Genomic DNA, 20597 nt, shown 5'->3' with positions numbered 1-20597 from the left:
AGTTTTTCTTATGTGTCAAGTTGTGGTTGTGTTCCTTGTTGTTGGTGTTGTTGTGGTCCTTGGTTGTTGTATTGTGGGGTTGTGGTCTTTGGGTGTTGCGTTGTTGGGTTGTGGTTGTGTTCCTATTATGTTGTTGTGTTCCTTTTTGTTGTTGTGTTGTTTTGTTTGTGGGTTGTGGTTGGTATTTCTGTGACCTCAACCAGCGGACAGCACAGGATAGCCCCGGAGTAACTGGATTGATTGGTAAGTACATGTGTTTTAGGTTTGTTTGTGTTTTTTTATTTTTTATTTTATTTTGTATAGGTATAGGTCAATTGTCCTGCGTGTATTTGTTGTGTAAAGAAGAAAGTGTGACTGGGGTGAGTTGGGCAGCTGGAGTGATTAGGTTAATGTGGGGAGGGTTTTGCCACTTGATTTTTCTAGCTTGTGATCCCGCCACACTGATTCCCTGTTTTGTCATCTGTGGGGTTTCTATAAATGTCACCTAGTGATGTACAAGTGGATTAATGGACGTCCTTAACTTGTAAAGAAGTCCTTCCAATTACCAAATTATTAATGAGTCAAAAATTGAGGTATAATCATTCTGCTGGAAAAGTACTCGGATATGGGGTAGGAAATTTACAAATTACCCCCACTCCATACCCCAGTTCTTTTACCCAGCAAATGTTTTTCCTAGAACACTAACTATTTCCACATTCAGTAGCAAAAGCCTCTTTCTGGAAGGGTGCTAAACCTTTCACCTTTAATGTAGCAATAGTAGGCTGATGGTCAGCATCCCCCTCATCCCAACCCCTCCATGATCTTAGCGGGCTCAGGGATCCACTGCTGGTAGTGTTTTCTCTTTCACGCCTACTCTCTCTGCTGTGGATTCATCAGAACAGTGGGACCTAGTACTCTTTTCCTCCTCTTCCTATAAATTCTCCTTTCCTTTTTTCCTCTTCCATTGACAACCTTTCCTTGGTTTTGTTTTGCTGCACTTGTTACTTTGGAGGGTGGAACTGGACGACACACTGATCAACCCGTAGAAATTGAGTACTATACTCGACATGGTCTCACAAGGGCTAACATCTTAGTTCAACCATCAACAGACTGCGACGACCCCTACAGCACAGAGGGTATGATGTGCATCCAAGTGAGAATCCCTTGCCAGTAACCACTTTAGTAACATTATTGCTTCTCCCCTCTCAAGACCTCCCTCATGAGAGGGGCCTCATCTTTGATGATAACATTTATATCATCAGTTATATGATGACTTGCTCAAACCTCTCAATGACTTCTGGCATGACAATGGACTGTTCACTGGAAAACTTGATCTACAATAATGTAGGTGCATTAAAACCAATGTATAAGTAGGGGAGGAAAAAAAAAAAAAATCATGATCAACCCCTACCTACTTCAACTCCCTCTTTTGGAGTGGTGGTTGGACAATCTTTATAACTTTTGAAATGGACCAACAAATTTTCAGCACTAAATTAAGACAATTATTTATTAAACAAAAATTCTATGTCAAAAATGTTTACACAAATAAAAGAAAAGATGTAACTCAGAACTAACTCAAACCTTGCAGACTCCACTTCACCACTTTTGCTTCCCTGCCTCCTCTGGGGATCCCACAAGTGTTCTTATTACTTCATAGTGCAAAGAAATATCAACAAATGAGAAAACTACCAGACCCAAGATTTCCAGGTACTTTGAGATGTAAATTTTGTGCATTCACTGAATCGTTTTAGCCGCTTGTCTTTTATTTTATTTCACTCTCCCAAGGCGACACTCCCCCCTTCTTTGTTAAGCTTCTCACTCCCCAATTTTGGTTCAATGCTGCGATTAATTCCCTTGTGATACTAGTAAACATCGCCCCACTTAATTCAAGCAATGTAATAGTTATTTCTGTGTAAACTCCCAGTCATTTCATGCCCACTAAAATGAGTTTTAATACTTAGTACTAAAGAGCAAGTAGTTTGTAACGTTTCCCACGTGTTCCTCGCCATAGTACTGATACTAGAATACAATCTCTTTGCAGACAAATACCATGCCTGATTGTGGGAGAAAATTGGGAACCCATTGGAATAAGGCTTGCACTGAAATAACCCGCTTTGCGCAAATTCTGATTTCTGGGTCTGGCTCATTTCCCAGCCACGTGTTTCCAGCAATATCGATCTTCTATCGCAAGGCCATTTTAAAGTGTTAGAATACATTTTCAAGAAGGGAACAAGCATTTCATTAAACTTATATTTGACAAACTACAGCATCCTTCAAAGAAAAACTGTATCAACATATTTTTTAAAATTTACATTATAGTTTAATGATAACCATATTCGACAAAATAAAGGAATATCGCATTTCAATATAATATTTAGCATAAAAGATGTACAAGATCGAATGATACCATGGTGACGTCGCGCGCAGCTGACTTGAGTCTGTACGAGGGAGTGTTGAAATGTTGAAGAGAGAAGGAGAAAAGTGTAAAATATTACTGCATGTATGTAAAAGCATTAACAATTCACATAAAAAAGGGAATTACACAATAAATTTAACCCAATGATAAAATATGAAAACAATCAAATGTAATACAAAAACAATAGAAATTCTCAATTGAGCCAGTGTTCGGTGCACTGCGTGAGTTGGTAGGGTTTAATCATATTCAACAAAATAGCATTTGAAAGAAGAAAAGCCCTTCACAATAAAATTTAGCATAAACAATTAACAAAATCATTCATCATTGCGGTGAATGATTTTTATAAAAGTTATCGTGCGTTGTGATATTGTTGTTGAGGAGAGAACAGTAAAATCTTTACTATAATATAAATGTATGTAAAAGCAGTACCAATTCACATAAAAAAAATTAAATGTTATTTCACAATAAATTTAACACAATATAACTGTCTCTTTCCTTTTCTTGCATTCTCTACTATTAATTTGTTTGCAAAATCCTTATGTTTATTTTACATTCCGCTGTTTGCCAACAGTAAGTTGATATACTGTACATAATCTATCTTATGTTCTCCAGATTCAAGTGTAAACACGTCAACAATTATATACACTGATTACTTAATCTCTCTTTCTTTCAGACACAGTCAGACAAACACTATAGATTCCTCTGATTATCCTTTTAAAATTTGAGTAAAACTGATTCCTTTGATTATCCTTTTAAAATTTGAGTAAAACTGATTTTGATATCACCCTTTGCCTGCTGTGACCATTTCAGCTTCCCCACAGGCTTCTGGCCCCTCCTCCCTCCAGTCCTCCGTGCACCATTTTCACCACAATTCGTAAATCATACACAAAGTTTTTTTTTTTTTCAAAAATTTTACTTCACATAACGTACTGTTTTATTACTGTACACTCTTAATTCAACTTTTGAACATATTAATCATAGAAACAAATATGAAATACAAAAAAAGGGTACTTTTTGGGTTGGCTGGAACAAATTATCCAGATTCCCTTAATCTCTAATGGGGATATTAGTTTCATATTTCGAACAAATCGTATTTCAAACAGCCTTCTGGAACAGATTAAGTTCAAAGTCTGAGGTACTACTGTACTACAATATTAAGAGTAATTAGAATAATAGACAAATACTACGAATAGCAAAAGAAAAAAAGAAAATTAAGGGCAAGGTCTACCTAAAAAAATAAACAATTTGGCCTAAAAAAAAGACAATTGACACCTTTGGATATAAGCCACTGCTGTATTAAAATTGTAGTAAATATGGGCATGCACAGAAAAACTGTTGTAATACACCTATCTGGTGTATTAAAATTGTGGCTTCCATGAAGATTCTCAATTGTGGCTTCCATAAGTAAAAACAAAATACATTCTTGTTCATCCCTCATCATGCAATGGAGATCTAAAGAAAAGACACTAGTAAATCAAAGTTATAAGTTATAGCCAAGGTTGAATAATACCAATAACGGCAAAGCAGAATTGATGTTCGGAACTAGAGAAACTACACCTAATGCATATACAAAAAAAGTAATATTATGGAGGAGTTATGAGAGTTCCATTTAACAATGTCCTTGAGAGAGAGAGAGGGAGAGTTTCCTGGTTTGTATTGCTGTTGAGATCATGTATTATGTATTTGTTTTGGTTTTCAGTTTTGGTACTATCAATGAGAGAGAGAGAGAGAGAGAGAGAGAGAGAGAGAGAGAGAGAGTAATTGGCGGATGGCTGATTAGCGATTGAATTGGCTGTTGGTGAGTTCTGGGTTGTCTGCTGGTGCAGCTGGAGTTAGTTGATAAGATCAGAGTTTTGAGCCAGTCTTTGGTCAGAGCCTCTGATGATCAGTAGTGTCAGCAGCAGTCTAATGAGAGTGTTGAAGGCATTGAAAGTCAGTTATGTTGTGTGTTAGTGATTTGCTGCTTAGTTGTTGATAGTTTTATGTTGTTTGCTTTAGAGTTGTTGTGCCTGTGTTGTTGGATTTGTTGAGCTTGTGAGTTTCTGTTGAGTTATGTGCGAGTTGTTATAGTTGAGGGTGGTTGTTGGGGAGCTGTTGTGGTTTCTTGGTGTGGTTGTGAGCTGTTGAGGGTTGTTGCTGGTGAGCTGTGTGATTCCCTGGTGTTGTGTGTGTGTGTGTGTGTGTGTGTGTGTGTGTGTGTGTGTGTGTGTGTGTGTGTCTTGCTTTTTTGGTGGTGTTGATTTTTTTTTTTTATGTTAGTGATTGTTTTTACAGTGGTCTTTCGTTGTGGTTGTGTTCATTGTTTATTGTTTTGTTGTTGAGTTGTGGTTGTGTTCCTTGTTTGTTGTGGGGTTGTGGTCCTTGGATGTTTTGTTGTAGAGTTGTGGTTCTTGGTTGTTGTCTTTGTTGTTGGTGGTCTAAGTGACCTCGGCCAGTGGACAGCACAGCATAGCCCGGAGTATCTGGAGTTGGGTGAGTACATGTGCTATGTTTTTTGTTCTGTGTTGGTAGGTCAATTGTCCTGCGTATATTCTGTAGTGTAGAGGAAAGTGTGACTAAGGGTGAGTTTGGCGGCCAGATTGGTTAAGTTCATGTGGGGGATTTTGCCCGCTTGTTTTTTGAGCTTGTGATCTAGCCACATTAGATTTTTGGAGTCCAAACTGGGACTGCTGGTGTGGCAGCTGCAGGATGATTAGGGTAGCGAGTTGTGTGATTGGTGAAGGAAAGTGTGGATGTAAGGGTTGATGGAGAGGTTGAAGGAGGAGTTGCAGTTGGCAAGGGAAGCTAAGGAAAGATTGGAAGTGGAGAATGAGAGGTTAAGGGTAGTGTGTGAAGACCTGAAGAGCGAGTTAGAGGAAATGAGAGAAATACTAAGGAGTGCATGAGTGTAAATGAAAGAAAAGGTGAAAGGAGCAGGAGAGAAAATGGACAAAAGATTTGGAGTAATGATGAATACTGTGCAGGAGATGATGAAGGGATTCATGGAAAGGGAGCAGGAGGAAGGTAAGGGGCCTTAACTGGCTGTGGAGGGCCAGAGTGTAGGTGAAAGAGGATGAGTCGGGTTGGGAATTCGGAAAACTAAGTGAAAAGGGGATTCAGTTTGGTGGGTCCTCTAGTATGCGAAAGTATGATCGGGAGAATGCGATGCGAGTGGTTTAAAGTGAATAAGTGTGAGCTGAGTGTCAGTGAGCAAATGGGTCCGGAAGATCGGCAGTTGGTGTTGGTTGAGTATAGAAGAAAGCGGAAAGTAAGGAAAGGGAATGAAAGGGAGAATCATGAACTGCACGATAGAGGGGTTAGTGTTAGGGTAAAAATGTTGGACAAAGCGTGTAATATGGATGACTTTGAGAGGAGCAATTATGCGTATAGCATGAGTGGGTTTGAATTGTCAGGGTTTAATGAAATTGGCGATAGAACACATCATCGCTGATATCATCCAACTTTGCAGCCCTGACTGTGTAAATGAAGAATTCATCTGATGCGGCAGCATGCAGAAAGTCAGCTTCATTCCAATCTTTAAGAAATGAACCACAAAACCATACATGGTCTACTCTCTGTTGACAAGCAATGTTGGGCTTGCTGATACAGTAGTACCGCAGGATAGGAAATTAATCCGTTCCGGGGCGGTCTTTGTATCATTAGTTTTTCGTATCTTGAACCACATTTTACATGTAGATTGCCTTTGCCTAATTCGTTCCTAGCCCTATAAAAACACCCCAGTAAATTTTATAATAAAGCTAAATTGACCAATAAATAATGAAATACAACAATTTGGACCATCCAATACCTAACTCAAACTACATATACTTCTAATATGTACTACATACCTGTAAATAAAGTGTATTAGTGTACATGGTACAAGAAATACTGTATGTACATACGTATGTATGCAGTAAAATGTGGAACCTTACCTTTCGAGTGAGGCAATCTCCGAAAGTGGCGACAGAGGAGGAGGACAAATGGCAGAAAACTTGAACACTTAACTTTACGAAACACATTAAAAAATAAAAGGAAACATTAACAGTAAATTTTACAAAACACATTAACAAATGGCAGAAAATGTTAACACTTACCTTTACAAAAAACTTAAAATTATATTGTTTTCTTTTTTATTTGTACTTTTTATTATTTTACTTTTTTATACTATGTTTTTTTTTTTATACAAAATTTCAATTTCTTCACCACTTTCAACTTTCTGATTTTTCATAGTATCAATTGGATCTTCCTGTTTGCTTACTCCTACTAAAGGCCTCTTTAAAAAAAATAACTATCCAAGGAAGATTGCTTCTGCCTGCTTTTCATAATGTTCCAGAAACGACTCAGGCAAACGTCATCAGACTGCAAAAGCATATGACCTGTGTAAGCCTATTCGGGGTGTATCTTTTCTACAAATGATTGCACCTTATGAAAAGCAGCTAAAGCATCCTTAATTTCTGCCTTTGTCATAGAGTCGTCCTCCTCCTCCTCGCCGCTGCTAGAGAACTCTTCTTGAACGTTATGTTGCATGGCCTCCAACTCCAGGTCATCCGTCGTAAGCTCCTCTTGGTGTTCCTCGAGAAGGTCATTGATGTCGTCCTCGTCGACAACTAGCCCCATGGACTTGCCGAGTGCAACGATCTCGTCAAGATCTGGTTGCGAAACAGTTTCAGGATCGTCAACTGTTTCTGAATCTGCATCAGCGTCGCCCACGTCAAATCCCTCGAAGTCTCGGGCGGATACGGCATCAGGCCAGAGGAAACCTCCACAAAGAATTCAACGTTCGCCTCGAAACCTCCTGCCAAGCTTGATCGATGAGTTGGATGCATATCACAATATTGAAATGCTCCTTCCAAAATTCACGCAAGGTGAGGTTTGTGGTATCAGTGATGTTGAAAAATCTCTTGAAAGGATATTTCGTATGCAGCTTTTTGAAGTTCGATATCACTTGCTGGTCAATGGGCTGGAGGAGAGTGGTGGTGATAGGCGGAAGATAAAGAACCTTGATAAAAGAATACTCCGCTAGGATATCTTCCTCGAGGCTAGGAGGGTGAGCAGGGGCATCGTCTAAAACTAGCAGACATTTCATAGGGAGGCGCTTCTCTTCCAAGAATTTCTTCACTGTCGAACCAAAACAGATTTACCCACTCGATGAACAAAAGTCTCATTACCCAGGCTTTTGCATTAGCCCTCAACATCACTGGAAGCTTCTCCTTTAGCACTTTGTGGGCCTTGGAGGCTTGAGGAGTCTCCGAATGATAGACAAGTAGGGGCTTCACCTTGCAATCCCCACTGGCATTCGAACAAAGTGCGAGCGTAAGCCTGTTTTTCATAGGCTTATGCCCGAGTAGCTTCTTCTCTTCCTCCACGATGTATGTCCGACGAGGCATTTTTTTCCAAAAAAAACCAGTCTCATCACAGTTGAAGATTTGCTGAGAACTGTAGCCTTCGTTGATCGTCATCTTGTCGAACATCTTAATAAAGGCTTCGGCCGCTTTCGTGTCCGAGCTGGCAACCTCCCCATGCCGCACCACCGAATGGATGCCAATTCGTTTCCGGATTTTTCAAACCACCCATGAGAAGCCTTGAAGTCTGGGGTTGGCGTCGATGTCCCTTCTCCTCCATCGTCTTCAGCCTAGGCAATCAAATCGCCGAAAATAGCACTGGCCTTGTGGCAGATTGCCGTTTCGGCTATCGCATCGCCAGCAATTTCTTTGTCTTTTATCCATATAAGAAGCAGCCTCCTCTGTCTCATCGTGCACGTGGCTCCTCTTGTTGGACAAAATAGTCACACCCTTGGAAGGTGTAGCTGCTTTGATGGTTTCCCTCTGCTTAAGTATGATGCCTATCGTCGACGGCTTTCGGTCGTATTCCTTAGTGATCACACTCAACCGCAGGCCAGCTTCATACTTCTTGATAATCTCCATCTTTGTCTCCATAGAAAGCATCCTCTTCATTCCGTGAACTTCAGCAACCTTCTTGGGACCCATGACTATACGTACGTAAATAAGTTATGTACTAAAGTTCTCCAACAACACAATAAAGTACAAAGCAAAATCATTAACACGAATTTACGTTAAAAAACGAAATCGTATATGAATGAACGAATTCCGCGTGCTTACGATAACGATGCTGCTAACGAGTGGCAGAAGAATGTCTTTATGTAGAGCACGATGAAAGAGATGCTGATCAATAGGAGAGTAAGATCTTACGGCGGTGACTAGCATCAGGAACCAATGGGAGAGCGGGAGGATGGTGGCGACTCTACTCAGTTGGCGGCTCGAGAGTGTTAAAATTGTTCTCAGCGGCCTGGGCAAACCTTGGGACTTAACAGTAATAGTACCCTTTCGTAACCTGAATTATTTTCATATGCAGAGGCAAAAAATTCTTCGTATTTGCTTTCGTAACTTGAATTTTTCTTAAGTTGGGACTTTCGTATGTCGAGGTTCCACCATAAAATGAAATGGCTTGATACCAGATTTTTTTCAACTCAAGATATACAGCACTAAACTTCTATTCTTTCCCCTTTTTGTTTCTAGTTCAAGCGCCAATTTATGTAAAGACTTTCTTGGTCTACCCACTGCCTCAGCTATAATGTCTTTTGACTCCTGAGAAAGGACTTAAGGCCTTCCAAGATTCTCACTCTATTTGCGATGAGTCACATGGATTTTTGTTCCAGTTTCTTTTAACAAAGGATCCATCTCTTTTAATGTATTTAGCTATCCAGAAATGTGAAATGAAAGATGCACTAGCATCCCTGGCCTCTCTAAAGGTTATAGCCCGGATTCAGTCAATCCATCTGATTTCCTGTGAGTCGTTAGCCATGGCTGTATCTGACTCCGTCACTCAGTCTGAAAATACAAGAAATGTAAAATTAAAAATAGCTTAATAGGAACTTTAGATAATGTACTTGGAAATAAGCTATAGCAGAAAACTTCATAACTTTCCATTTCTTCTGTGGAAGGGAGGGGCTCTCCAAACATAAGGGAGTTACAAGGACTTACTTTATAATAGGGCCTTATGGCATAGGCGCCCCTCTTAAACTTTGTTATTAATAATAATAATCGCTCTTACTGTAGCAATGACGACATTTGAAGGGCACAAAAATATGGAGAAGGCTCTTGTAAATAAAATGGGATGAATGAATGATTATAAGTTATCAAGCTTCATGACTTCTATAGTCAGTTAAGAGCATCAGTTAAGAGACAAAGTAGTGTAGTATATCTATAAGAGATATAATTAAAACTTGTAAGAAATAAAACTATCTTATGTAAAACTCCAGCTTCTAAATTATATTTTAAAATGCCACTACCATCATACATAACATCCTCTCTAAAGATCTTCGTCACGATGTAAAGCCATCCCCACCACAAGCTTAACCCTTAAACGCCGACTGGACGTATTTTACGTCGACATTTTTTGTCTCTCGGGTGCCGACTGGACGTATTTTACGTCGACATTCAAAAGTTTTTTTAAAAATTCGCGGAAAAATACTTTTAGGCCTACCAGCCGAAAACTCTTGAATCACGCGCCTTGGGGGATGCTGGGAGTTCACGGATCAAGGTGTTGTTTTGTTTACAATCGTTACGCAGGGGCGCAAGCGCGAATTTCTTTCTTGCCGCACTAAAAAGTATCTGTGACACATCTCGGAAATTATTTCGTCACTTTGACATAATTTTTTTACCATTTTAAATTAGCCGTTACATAGAGTATTATATATGAAAATGTGCGCATTTTTATGTAGAATACAACAAAAAAATACTCATGATTGTAGCTTTTATCAGTTTTAAGATATTTTCATATAAATAACGATAAGTGCCAAAATTTCAACCTTCGGTCAACTTTGACTCTACCGAAATGGTCGAAAAACGCAATTGTAAGCTAAACCTCTTATATTTTAGTAATATTCAATCATTTAACTTAATTTTGCAACTAATTGGAAGTCTCTAGCACAATATTTCGATTTATGGTGAATTTATGAAAAAAACATTTTCTTTACGTCCGCGCGGTAACTCTTCCAAAAAAATCATACGTGTGATTGTGGTAATGTTTGCACCATTTTAAATTAGCCGTTACATAACGTTTTATATATGAAAATGTGCGCAATTTCATGTATAATACAACAATAAATAGTTGAAGGTTGTAGCTATTCTCATTTTCGAAATATTTGCATATAAATCACGATAAATAGAAAAAAAACCACGTTCGGTCAAATTTGACTCTACCGAAATGGTCGAAAAACGCAATTGTAAGATAAAACTCTTACAGTCTAGTAATATTCAGTCATTTATCTTCATCGTGAAACAAATTCGAAGTCTCTAGCACAATATTTAAATTTATGGTGAATTTTTAAAAAAACTTTCCTTCCCTCCGCGCGCGGATTCTCCGCCACAAATCTCCGAAATGCGTAAGTCCCATTCTCGGAATATTTGCTCCGTTTCATATTAGGCATTTCATAGAGTTTTATATATGAAAATGTGCGCAATTTCATGTAGAATAAAACGAAAAATATTTGAAAGTTGTAGCTTTTCTTATTTCCGAAATAATTGCATATAAAATAATATATATATAAAAAATTCGACATTCGGTCAACTTTAGCTCGTCAGATATGGTCGAAAACTGCATTTGTAAGCTAATATTCTTACAGTATAGTAATATTCAATCATTTGTCTTCATTCTGAAACATATTGGAAGTCTCTAGGACAATATTTAGATTTATGGTGAATTTTTGAAAAAAATATGTGTTTACGTAAGCGCGTTACGAATTCATGCATTATTTTGGGATAATATTTTCTCTGTGTTGCTTTTATAGTTTTACAATGTGTTATATATCAAAATGATCGCAATTTAGTGCACATTACAACGAAAAAAAAGTAACTTGTTATCTTCAACCGTTTTGCGCACAGCGCGATTTGAATACAATTATTTATGAAATTTCGTTTTTGCGCTATCATATATCGCATTATTTATATATGATAATGATAAGTTTTTTCATTTCTGATGGTTGCATACTAAACTTCAAGCAATGACAAAAAAAGGACCCAAAAATGAACTCTTAATCTTGAAAACTAAGCGCGCTGTGATTTTTTGAAAAAAATATTTTTTCCGCTTACGCGCTCACTCTCAAACCCCTCCGGCATACGGGAGTCATTTTTTTATTTACCGCTCCGGCGTTTAAGGGTTAAGAGAGGTATCGAACTCTTAAATCCACAACATGGGCACTCAACCACCAAATGCTCTACAGTCAAGAGGACTATGCAATCCTAACAGTATGGGCAAAGCCTGCCTGTCATTAAAAACGCTTCGGTTAAGCAAATATGGCCAATGTGAAAACGACAGAGGTCAATTTCCCATCTTCGGGGCATCAAGTTATACTTCCAATGAGATGTGCCACTCTTGATCTCTCTGATCTTATTCTGGTCTATACTTCCAATGAGATATGCCACTATTGATCTCTCTGGTCTTATTCTGGTCTATACTTCCAATGAGATATGCCACTATTGATCTCTCTGGTCTTATTCTGGTCTATACTTCCAATGAGATATGCCACTATTGATCTCTGATCTTAATCTAGTCTATACTACTTCAAATGCTATTACCAAATATTGCAGAAACTACCTGATGTTGGGTCATAAATAACTGTGTAATACTTGGAAGTACTGCTGCAGCAGTTTTTGTCCACTTATCACACTTCACTTCCAGACACAGCAACTTGTGCTCGAACCCATCAGAGTCCCACTATGATTCCTCTGCAGTTAACCCTCTTACGCCGAAGCCCTAAAAATCAAAACCTCTCCTGTATGCCGGCGCCGGTTTGGAGTGAGCGCGGAACCGGAAAAAATAATTTTTTCAAAAAATCACAGCGCGCTTAGTTTTGAAGATTAAGAGTTCATTTTTGGCTCATTTTTTTTTTCATTGCCTGAAGTTTAGTATGCAATCATCAGAAATGAAAAATAATATCATTATCATATGTAAATAATGCGATATATGGTAACGAAAAAAAAAATTCATAGATAATTGTATTCAAATCACGCTGTGCAAAAAACGGTCAAAGCTAACGAGTTACTTTTTTTCGTTGTATTGTACACTAAATTGCAATCCTTTTGATATATAATACATAGTAAAACAATAAAACCAACACCGGAAAAATATTATCACAAAATGATGTACGAATTCGTAACGCACTGACGTAAAAAAATGTTATTTTCAAAAATTCACCGTAATTCTAAATAATGTTCTAGAGACTTCCAATTTGTTTCAAAATTAAGACAAATGATTGAATATTACGATACTGTAAGAGTTTTAGATTAGAATTGCAGATTTCGACCATTTCGGACGAGTTAAATTTGACCGAATGTCGAAATTTTAATATATATATTTTTTTATATGCACATATTTCGAAGATGGAAAAAGCTACAACCTTCAATTATTTTTTATTGTATTCTTCATGAAATTGCGCACATTTTGATATATTAAACTCTATAAAAAGGCTAATATGAAAAGGAGCAAATATTAGGATAATGCGATGTACGTATTTCGGAGACTTGCTGCCGCGAATCGGCGCTCGGAGTGAAGGTAAATATATTTTTCAAAAATTCACCATAAATCACAATATTGTTTTAGAGACTTCAAATTTGTTTCAAAATGAAGAAAAATGACGGAATATTACTAGGCCGTAAGAGTTTTAGCTTACAATTGCGTTTTTCAACTATTTCGGTAGTCAAATTTGACCGAACGTGGTTTTTTTTCTATTTATCGTGATTTATATGCAAATATTTCGAAAAAAGAGAAAAGCTACAACCTTCAATCATTTTTAGTTGTATTCTACATGAAATTGCGCACATTTTCATATATAAAACTTTATGTAACCGCTAATTTTAAATGGTGCAAACATTTCGACAATCGCACAAAAAAATTCTGATTTTTTCGGAAGTTACCGCGCGAACGTAATGTTTTTTTTTTTCATAAATTCACCATAAATCGAAATATTGTGCTAGAGACTTCCAAGTCGTTGCAAAATGAAGGTAAATGATTGAATATTACTAGAATATAAGAGTTTTAGCTTACAATTGCGTTTTTCGACCATTTCGTTAGAGTCAAAGTTGACCGAAAGTTGAAATTTTTGCACTTAACGTTATTTATATGAAAATATTTCAAAACTGATAAAAGCTGCAACCATGGGTTGTTTTTAGTTGTATTGTGCATGAAATTGCGCACATTTCCATATATAAAACTTTATGTAACGGCAAATTTAAAAGGGTGCAAACATGAGGACAATCGCACGAAAAAATTTATCGGAAGAGTTATCGCACGAACGTAAGGAAAAAGTTTTTTCATAAATTCACCATAAATCGAAATATTGTGCTAGAGACGTCCAATTTGTTGCAAAATGAAGGCAAATGATTGAATATTACTATAATATAAGAATTTTAGCTTACAATTGCGTTTCTCGACCATTTCTGTAGAGTCAAAGTTGACCGAAGGTTGAAATTTTTGCACTTATTGTTATTTATATGAAAATATTTCAAAATTAATAAAAGCTACAATCATGAGTATTTTTTTGTTGTATTTTACATGAAATTGCGCACATTTTCATATATAATACTTCATGTAAAGGATAATTTAAAATGGTGCAAAAATTATGTCAAAGTGACGAAATAATTTCCGAGATGTGTCACTGATACTTTTTAGTGCGATAAGAAAGAAATTCGCGCTTGCGCGCCTGCGTAGCGATTGTAAACAAAACAACGCCTTGATCCGTGAACTCCCAGCATCCCCCAAGGCGCATGATACAAAAGTTTTCGGCTGGTAGGCCTATAAGTATTTTTCCGCGAATTTTTAAAAAAACTTTTTTGAGCCGACGTATGATACGTCCAATCGGCATACGGGAGACATTTTGACTCGACGTTTAATACGTCCAATCGGCGTAAGAGGGTTAATGATGAAAAGCCATTCTAGAATCTTTAAAACTAAGGGGTTAGTTGGATTAAAATGTCTAGATGAACCACGCGGTTGTCCCTGATGTGGAAAGAAATTCAAAACCTATGCAGGAAGAAGGCTTGCATAAGTCATCCTGAGTAATTCCACAGAGAGAACGTTGACCGCCTACAGAGAAAAAGGCAGCCCTGGTCAATAGAAGAACTCATGATGATGGCAGCCTTTGTTAATCTTAAAAACAATGAGAATGTCCTGCCAGAAAGAATAGCAGTAAGGATAATCAACAAAATGAAAACTTCCGAGTACAAGTGGGCCCCAGAGTTGCTAAAGTCAGAGAGAGCAGTCATGTCCACTACTACTGAAACTTGTCTAGACACTATTTTAAGGTTGGCAATAATATAGCCATTTGAACTTAGTTGCAATGGCTCTTTTAAATACAACAGGAAGATATTAGACTATGTAGATGTCAGTAGATAGCTAAGTAAGATTTTGTAAGATGAATCACCAACTTGTGATGGGTGACAGCTTCGGAACGTTAAGATATCATCTTGTGACGAGTGATGGGTGACTGCTCCGGAGCGTTAAGACATCATCCTGTGACGAGTATCTTTTTCTTGAAACAAGCCCACCTACTAGGGCTGGGCAAGAACTGCAAATATGGGAGCCAGAGCCAACAATTCTGGTTCCTGGTGCCAAAAGAATAGCTGGAACCGGTTCCTATGAGTAACTGGCAGGAAGGACAGCATCTGTATTGTAACTACATCAAATAAATACTGTATTCAGAAGTTTAGCATTTTACATCTTTGTTTTAGAAAAAATAACTCAAACCATTGGGAAATAAACTTACTTCTCATTAGTATAAGTTAACAAAAAATAAATTATATAATCTTATAATTAGTTAAATTAAAATCTCAATCCCTTATGTAAATGAAGACATTAATAAAAGTCCTCACTTACTAAACTCATTAATTATTACAGATATTATTGGTCAAAATGAGAATCATATCAACATTTTTGTCCTTTAGACAACTTTGTCTTTGGACACCACTTCACCAGCCTTAAAAAAAAAAAAAAAAGTGTCTTTCTAATGGCACAAATGATGCAGGCATGCAGATATATAATTTTTCTTGCTCTTGTGTCCTCAGCTGCCCTGTCTGTGAGATTGCAAGTGATGAGATAAGCTGGCATAAGGTGACCAAGAGAAGAACTTCTAATGCTGCCTCCCAGGCCATGCCAGTCTCTCGCTTATACTCTCAACTGACTGCCGCATTAGACACATTAATTATTTGGTGGTTGGACAATCAATGTTTGATTGATTAAGAAATTTAGGTCTTTGGAATTGGTTCCAAAGGCGAGAAAGTATTTCGATTTAACCTATTTGGAACCGCAAGAACCAGCTCTTGCCCAGCCCTACCACCCGTTTGAGAGAGACAGTTTGAGTTTTGCAAATGAGTACAAGCTATGAAGAGCCATTTCTGGTAAGGTAACCTATTATTATTGTGTGTAGACTCATTTGTATTTACTAATTATTTGTATCAACCCAGTGTCGGAACATAAAAACTCAAATATTGTCTATTGCTATTCCTACAGTTATTCACACATGGGCCATTGTTAGGCAAATTAAGACGACAATAAAGAACTCTCTTTTTGGACCAAAGAAACAAGACATTAAGGCAATATCATGTCATACTAGAGGGCAGGTGGATGAAAACTATGTAAAAGAGCTCCATCACACCACCATAGAAAAACAAAGCCCTTTTTGAAGTTTCAAAGAAAGTAAGTCTGAAGACATCCCATTGCCAAGAATCATCAAGAAGACCTCTCATCTTGTACAGCAGGTTGTATTCATATTAAAGTTACACTTCATGTGAGTATGATAGTTACTAAGCTTAAGTTCACGAATTCTGATCCAATATGTAATATGTGAGTAGATATAACAAAAGACACAGGTAGCCTAGATATGGAGGATGAAAGTAGCTAGGATTCAATATAGTAATGTATTTATAGCGAAAGTTATAGGTATGATTGATATTGCTAGGAGTGAGAATGATCTGTTAAGGAAGAGATTGAGGATATGCAAGGCAAGTGCCTGGAGATAAGTATGTTGCGACAATGTGTTTTGTGAGGAGTGCATGTGGAAGAATGGCCATGTTAGTTGGATGTATACAAAAGGGTTACTAAACAGTTTGTGGTATATAAAAACAGTGTACTATTTGCATCAGGAAGGGGTGTATGAGAGGGAAGCGTATGTGCTGGTGTTTTCTGTTGAGTCAGCTGTGAGTATATGTGTTTGTTGGTGCATGATCGGTTTGGGCATATGGGAAACAATAAGTTGTGGGAATGCATGGGAGAGAGATTGTGTGCCCCTGAGTTGAATAATATTTGTATGGATGTAGCTGTCACATGTGAAGACTGTCAAATGGGAAAGTATCAGTGTGCATGCGAGTCCGCCTATGTTGTGATTGCAGATGAAAGAGCCGTTTGAAATGCTTGTGATTGATTGTTTCTTTGCCTAGGACTGCGAGAGGACACGTGGGGATGATTGTGATGGTGGATCACATGAGTAAATTTGCCTATGTGGTTCCCATCACAGATAAGAAGAGTGAAACTGTTGCGCGAATGGTGGGTCAAGTGATGCTGATTGTGTGTGTGTGTAAGCCGGCAGAAATGTTGAGTGATAATGGACCTGAGTTTGTGGGATGGGAATTTGAAGAAATGTTTAAGGAATGGGGTGTTGTGCAAGTGTATTCTACTCCATATATGCCCAGTGCGAATGGTTTGGCTGAAAGGAGTTAGAATGATGACTGAGATTTTGCGAATGATGAGTAAAGGCGACAATGATTAGGATATGTATGTATGACGTGCAGTGTGGGTACATAACGCAACACTGCAGAAGAGTATAGGTATGTCTCATTGTAAATATGTGTTGAATTTTGAAAGAATTGTTAGGCCACGGTTGGGTCTGCCAGAGTGATTAGGATTTGAGGAAGAAAGCGAGTGAAAGGTTTGAAAGTTTTAAGATGGGGTATAAGGTGTTGAAAAAGGTGGTTGAAATAGTAAAAATTAATGTGAATAAAGTAAGGGAGAAATTTTAAGGGCCTATTGAGATTTTGGAACTGGGACCGAGTGGATTGAGTTATGTATTGGGGAAATTTCGAGTAAGTGGGGGGATGGATGAGGTTAGGGCACACCATAACCAGCTCTGTAAGTGGACGGAAGTACCAGAGTATGTTCGGGAAAATGCGATGAGTGAATGGTTGAGGGTGAATAAGTATGAGCCATGTCAGTGAACAAATGGGTCTGGGAGATCGACAGTTAGTGTTGGTTGAGTATGGAAGAAAGCGTAAGCATGAAGAGAAAGGAAGTGGATGGAAGAAGAGTGAAAGACACGGTAAGGTGGTTAGTGGTAGGGTGCAAAAGGTTGATCAAGCGTGTAGTACGGATGACTTTGAGGGAATGAATGATACTTATATTGTATGTGGGTTTGAATTAACAGGGATCAGCGAGACTTCAGTGGGAAGGAAACCTAGTAATAAGAGGTAAAAGAGGTAGTTGAAAATCTAGAGAGAGAGAGAGAGAGAGAGAGAGAGAGAGAGAGAGAGAGAGAGAGAGAGAGAGAGAGAGAGAGAGAGAGAGAGAGAGAGAGAGAGAGAGAGAGAGAGAGAGAGCTATGAGGAGAGCCACTGCTGGTTACTGTATATTCAATTTTGGTAGCATTATTATTGATGATCAGTTATTTTGTGGTTCTTGAAGATGTTTGAATTGTTGTTGATATTGTTTGTTTGAAGGTTGTTGTGCCTGTGTTGTTGGATTTGTTGTGCTTGTGAGTTTTGTTGGGTTGTAGATGAGTTGTTGGAGTTGTGAGTTTGAGTGTTGTTGTGGTTCCTTGATGTCATAGGCAGTGTGTTGACTTGTTGGGTGGTTGTTTTTTTGGTATGTATAGTGATTGTGCAGTGGTCTTTTGTTGTATAGTTACTGAATTGTTGTGTGATTGTTGCCCTTGTTCAGTTGTTTGTGTGCTGTGTTACAACGGCTAGCCTAGCCTAGCTATATCCAGTAGACAGCAGCGCAGCTCATCACACCGAGTCTGAGTGTTTGTGATAGGATTATTTGTTTTTTAGCTTGCGTAAACCCGCCACATTATTCACTGGCACCCAACGTGGGGCTGCTGGTGTAGCAGCTGCAGGACGGTTGGTGTGGTGGGTTGTATGATTGGTGAAGAAAGTGAGTATGGAAGGTTTGACTGAAGTAGAGAGGCTGAAGGAGTTGCGGGTGGCGAGGGAAGCTAAAGAAAGATTGGAAGTGGAGAATGAGAGGTTAAGGGAAGAGTATGAGGAGCTGAAGTGTGATTTGGAGGAAATGAGAGGAAAGCTAAGGCAAGTTAGAAGAAATGAGAGGAACGCTAAGGAGTGCGAAAGTGGAAATGAAAGAGGTGATAGGAGAGGACGAGAATGAGAGAAAATGGCCGAAAAAAATCGGACTAATGATGAGCAGTGTACAAGAGATAATGAAAGGGGTTTTTTGGAGAGGGAGCTGTAGAAGGTAGGCCTACTGGGTCTTGTGACGGGCCAGGAGCGATTAAGAAAGTGAAAGAACAAGTGGATGAGAGTATGAGTGATGAAAGTGATAAGGTTGTGGCAAGGGGGAAGACGACGACACAGGATAGGGAGAAATCAGAGCAGAAGGGTAAGAAGGAAGTTGAGGGTAAGAATACGACTAAGGGAAAGAAGGCTAGTAAGGATGAGACTAGGACTGAAGACAGGGAAAGGGTTGGGTGTGATTTAGATAACAATGAGTGGAAACAGGTAGGTAGAAAGAAGAAGGGTAAAAAGAGCATAATGATGAGCATGGATGTTAGTATGGAAATTGATTCGTTGTATTTGGACAAGGTTAAGAGGGATCGGAATGGAAGTAGCGAAAGTGAGAGTGAGAATGAGCAGGAAGTACAAAAGGCTGTGTATATGAGAGAGGTACCCTGATGTCCACAATACGAGGAATATGGTAGTAGGGACATAGGGGACTTTCTTAAGGAATATGAGAAGTATTGTGTGGCTAAGTATGGGGATAACAAGAGAGTTGGGTAGCTTTTTGACGGGATTTTTGTTGAGTATGCATGGGGTAATGATGAGTGAAGGGAATGTGCCTTATGAGTGTGTGAAAGCCAGGATTGTGGAACATTCAAAGAGGATAAAGAGTAGCGTTAGACATAGGAGAAAAAATTATTTTGATAAGGCAAGAATGAATGTTGGCGAGTTGTCGTCAATGTGTGTGTGCACGTTGGAAACATTTGCTAGGAATAAGTTTGGGGACGCAGGGATAAATATGTGTAAAGAGTTAGTCTGGAAGTTGTTGGCGAATGTGCCTGAGTGTATGAGTCTATAAATGAAAACACGATGGATGGATGAAAAGTTGATGTGGAACAACATTTTAGAAATAATGGAGGATTACGAGTTAGATAAGTTATAAGAGAGAGAGTAGAAGTGTTAGTGTTAGGACTGAAGTAGCTGAGGTTAATACCAGAGTTTAAGAGCTATAGGGAGGTAGTTTTAGAAGGGCCAAGGCGAATGGCAATGCGAGTAGTTGATAGGAGCATTAGACCAAGTAACCTAATTATAGTCAACCCTAAGAGGGATCAGAGTGCAAGTGTTGGAAGAGTAGGATCAGTTAGCCGTGAAGAAGAGCAGCAGTCTTACAGATGTAGAAAGCCAGGACACAAGTAGAAAGAATGTCAGCGGGTGTTAGGAACGTGCTTCAGGTGTAGGCAAATGGGACATTTAGCAAGTGTAAAAGAGATAGGGATATTAAGTGATACAGGTGTGGAAAGGTAGGGCACATAAAGAGTGGATGTCGGGGTACCTGTGTGAATGTGATTTGCGGTAACTGCGGAAAGAACGGGCATTATGCTAGGATCTGTAAAGAACAAAGTGCGAAATGTGTTGAATTAGGCAAAAGAGGATGAGTCAGTCTGGGAATTTGGGAAACTAGGTACAAAAGGGATTCAGTTGGGTGGGTCCTCTGGTGCGCGGGTCGTAAGAGTGATGCATGTGCGTGAAGGATTATAGCACAATAAAGGGTTTGGAGGTAGAGCTCATGAATGTATAAGAGCAAAACTGAAGTGCAAAGGGGGAGTGTTTGGTTGCTTTGATTGATACCGGGTGCAACGACAATGTTCTTTTTAAGAATGGATGGAACTATAGTCGATTCACATTTTGGCGGGAGTAACTATGACACTCTATGAAAGTTGAAATTCTTTTACTGAAACCGTAAGGAGTCATAGTTGCTAAGCTTC

Source organism: Macrobrachium nipponense, chromosome 25 (assembly GCF_015104395.2).
Source record: "Macrobrachium nipponense isolate FS-2020 chromosome 25, ASM1510439v2, whole genome shotgun sequence".
NCBI lineage: Eukaryota > Metazoa > Arthropoda > Malacostraca > Decapoda > Palaemonidae > Macrobrachium > Macrobrachium nipponense.
This window is presented reverse-complemented; position numbering follows the sequence as displayed.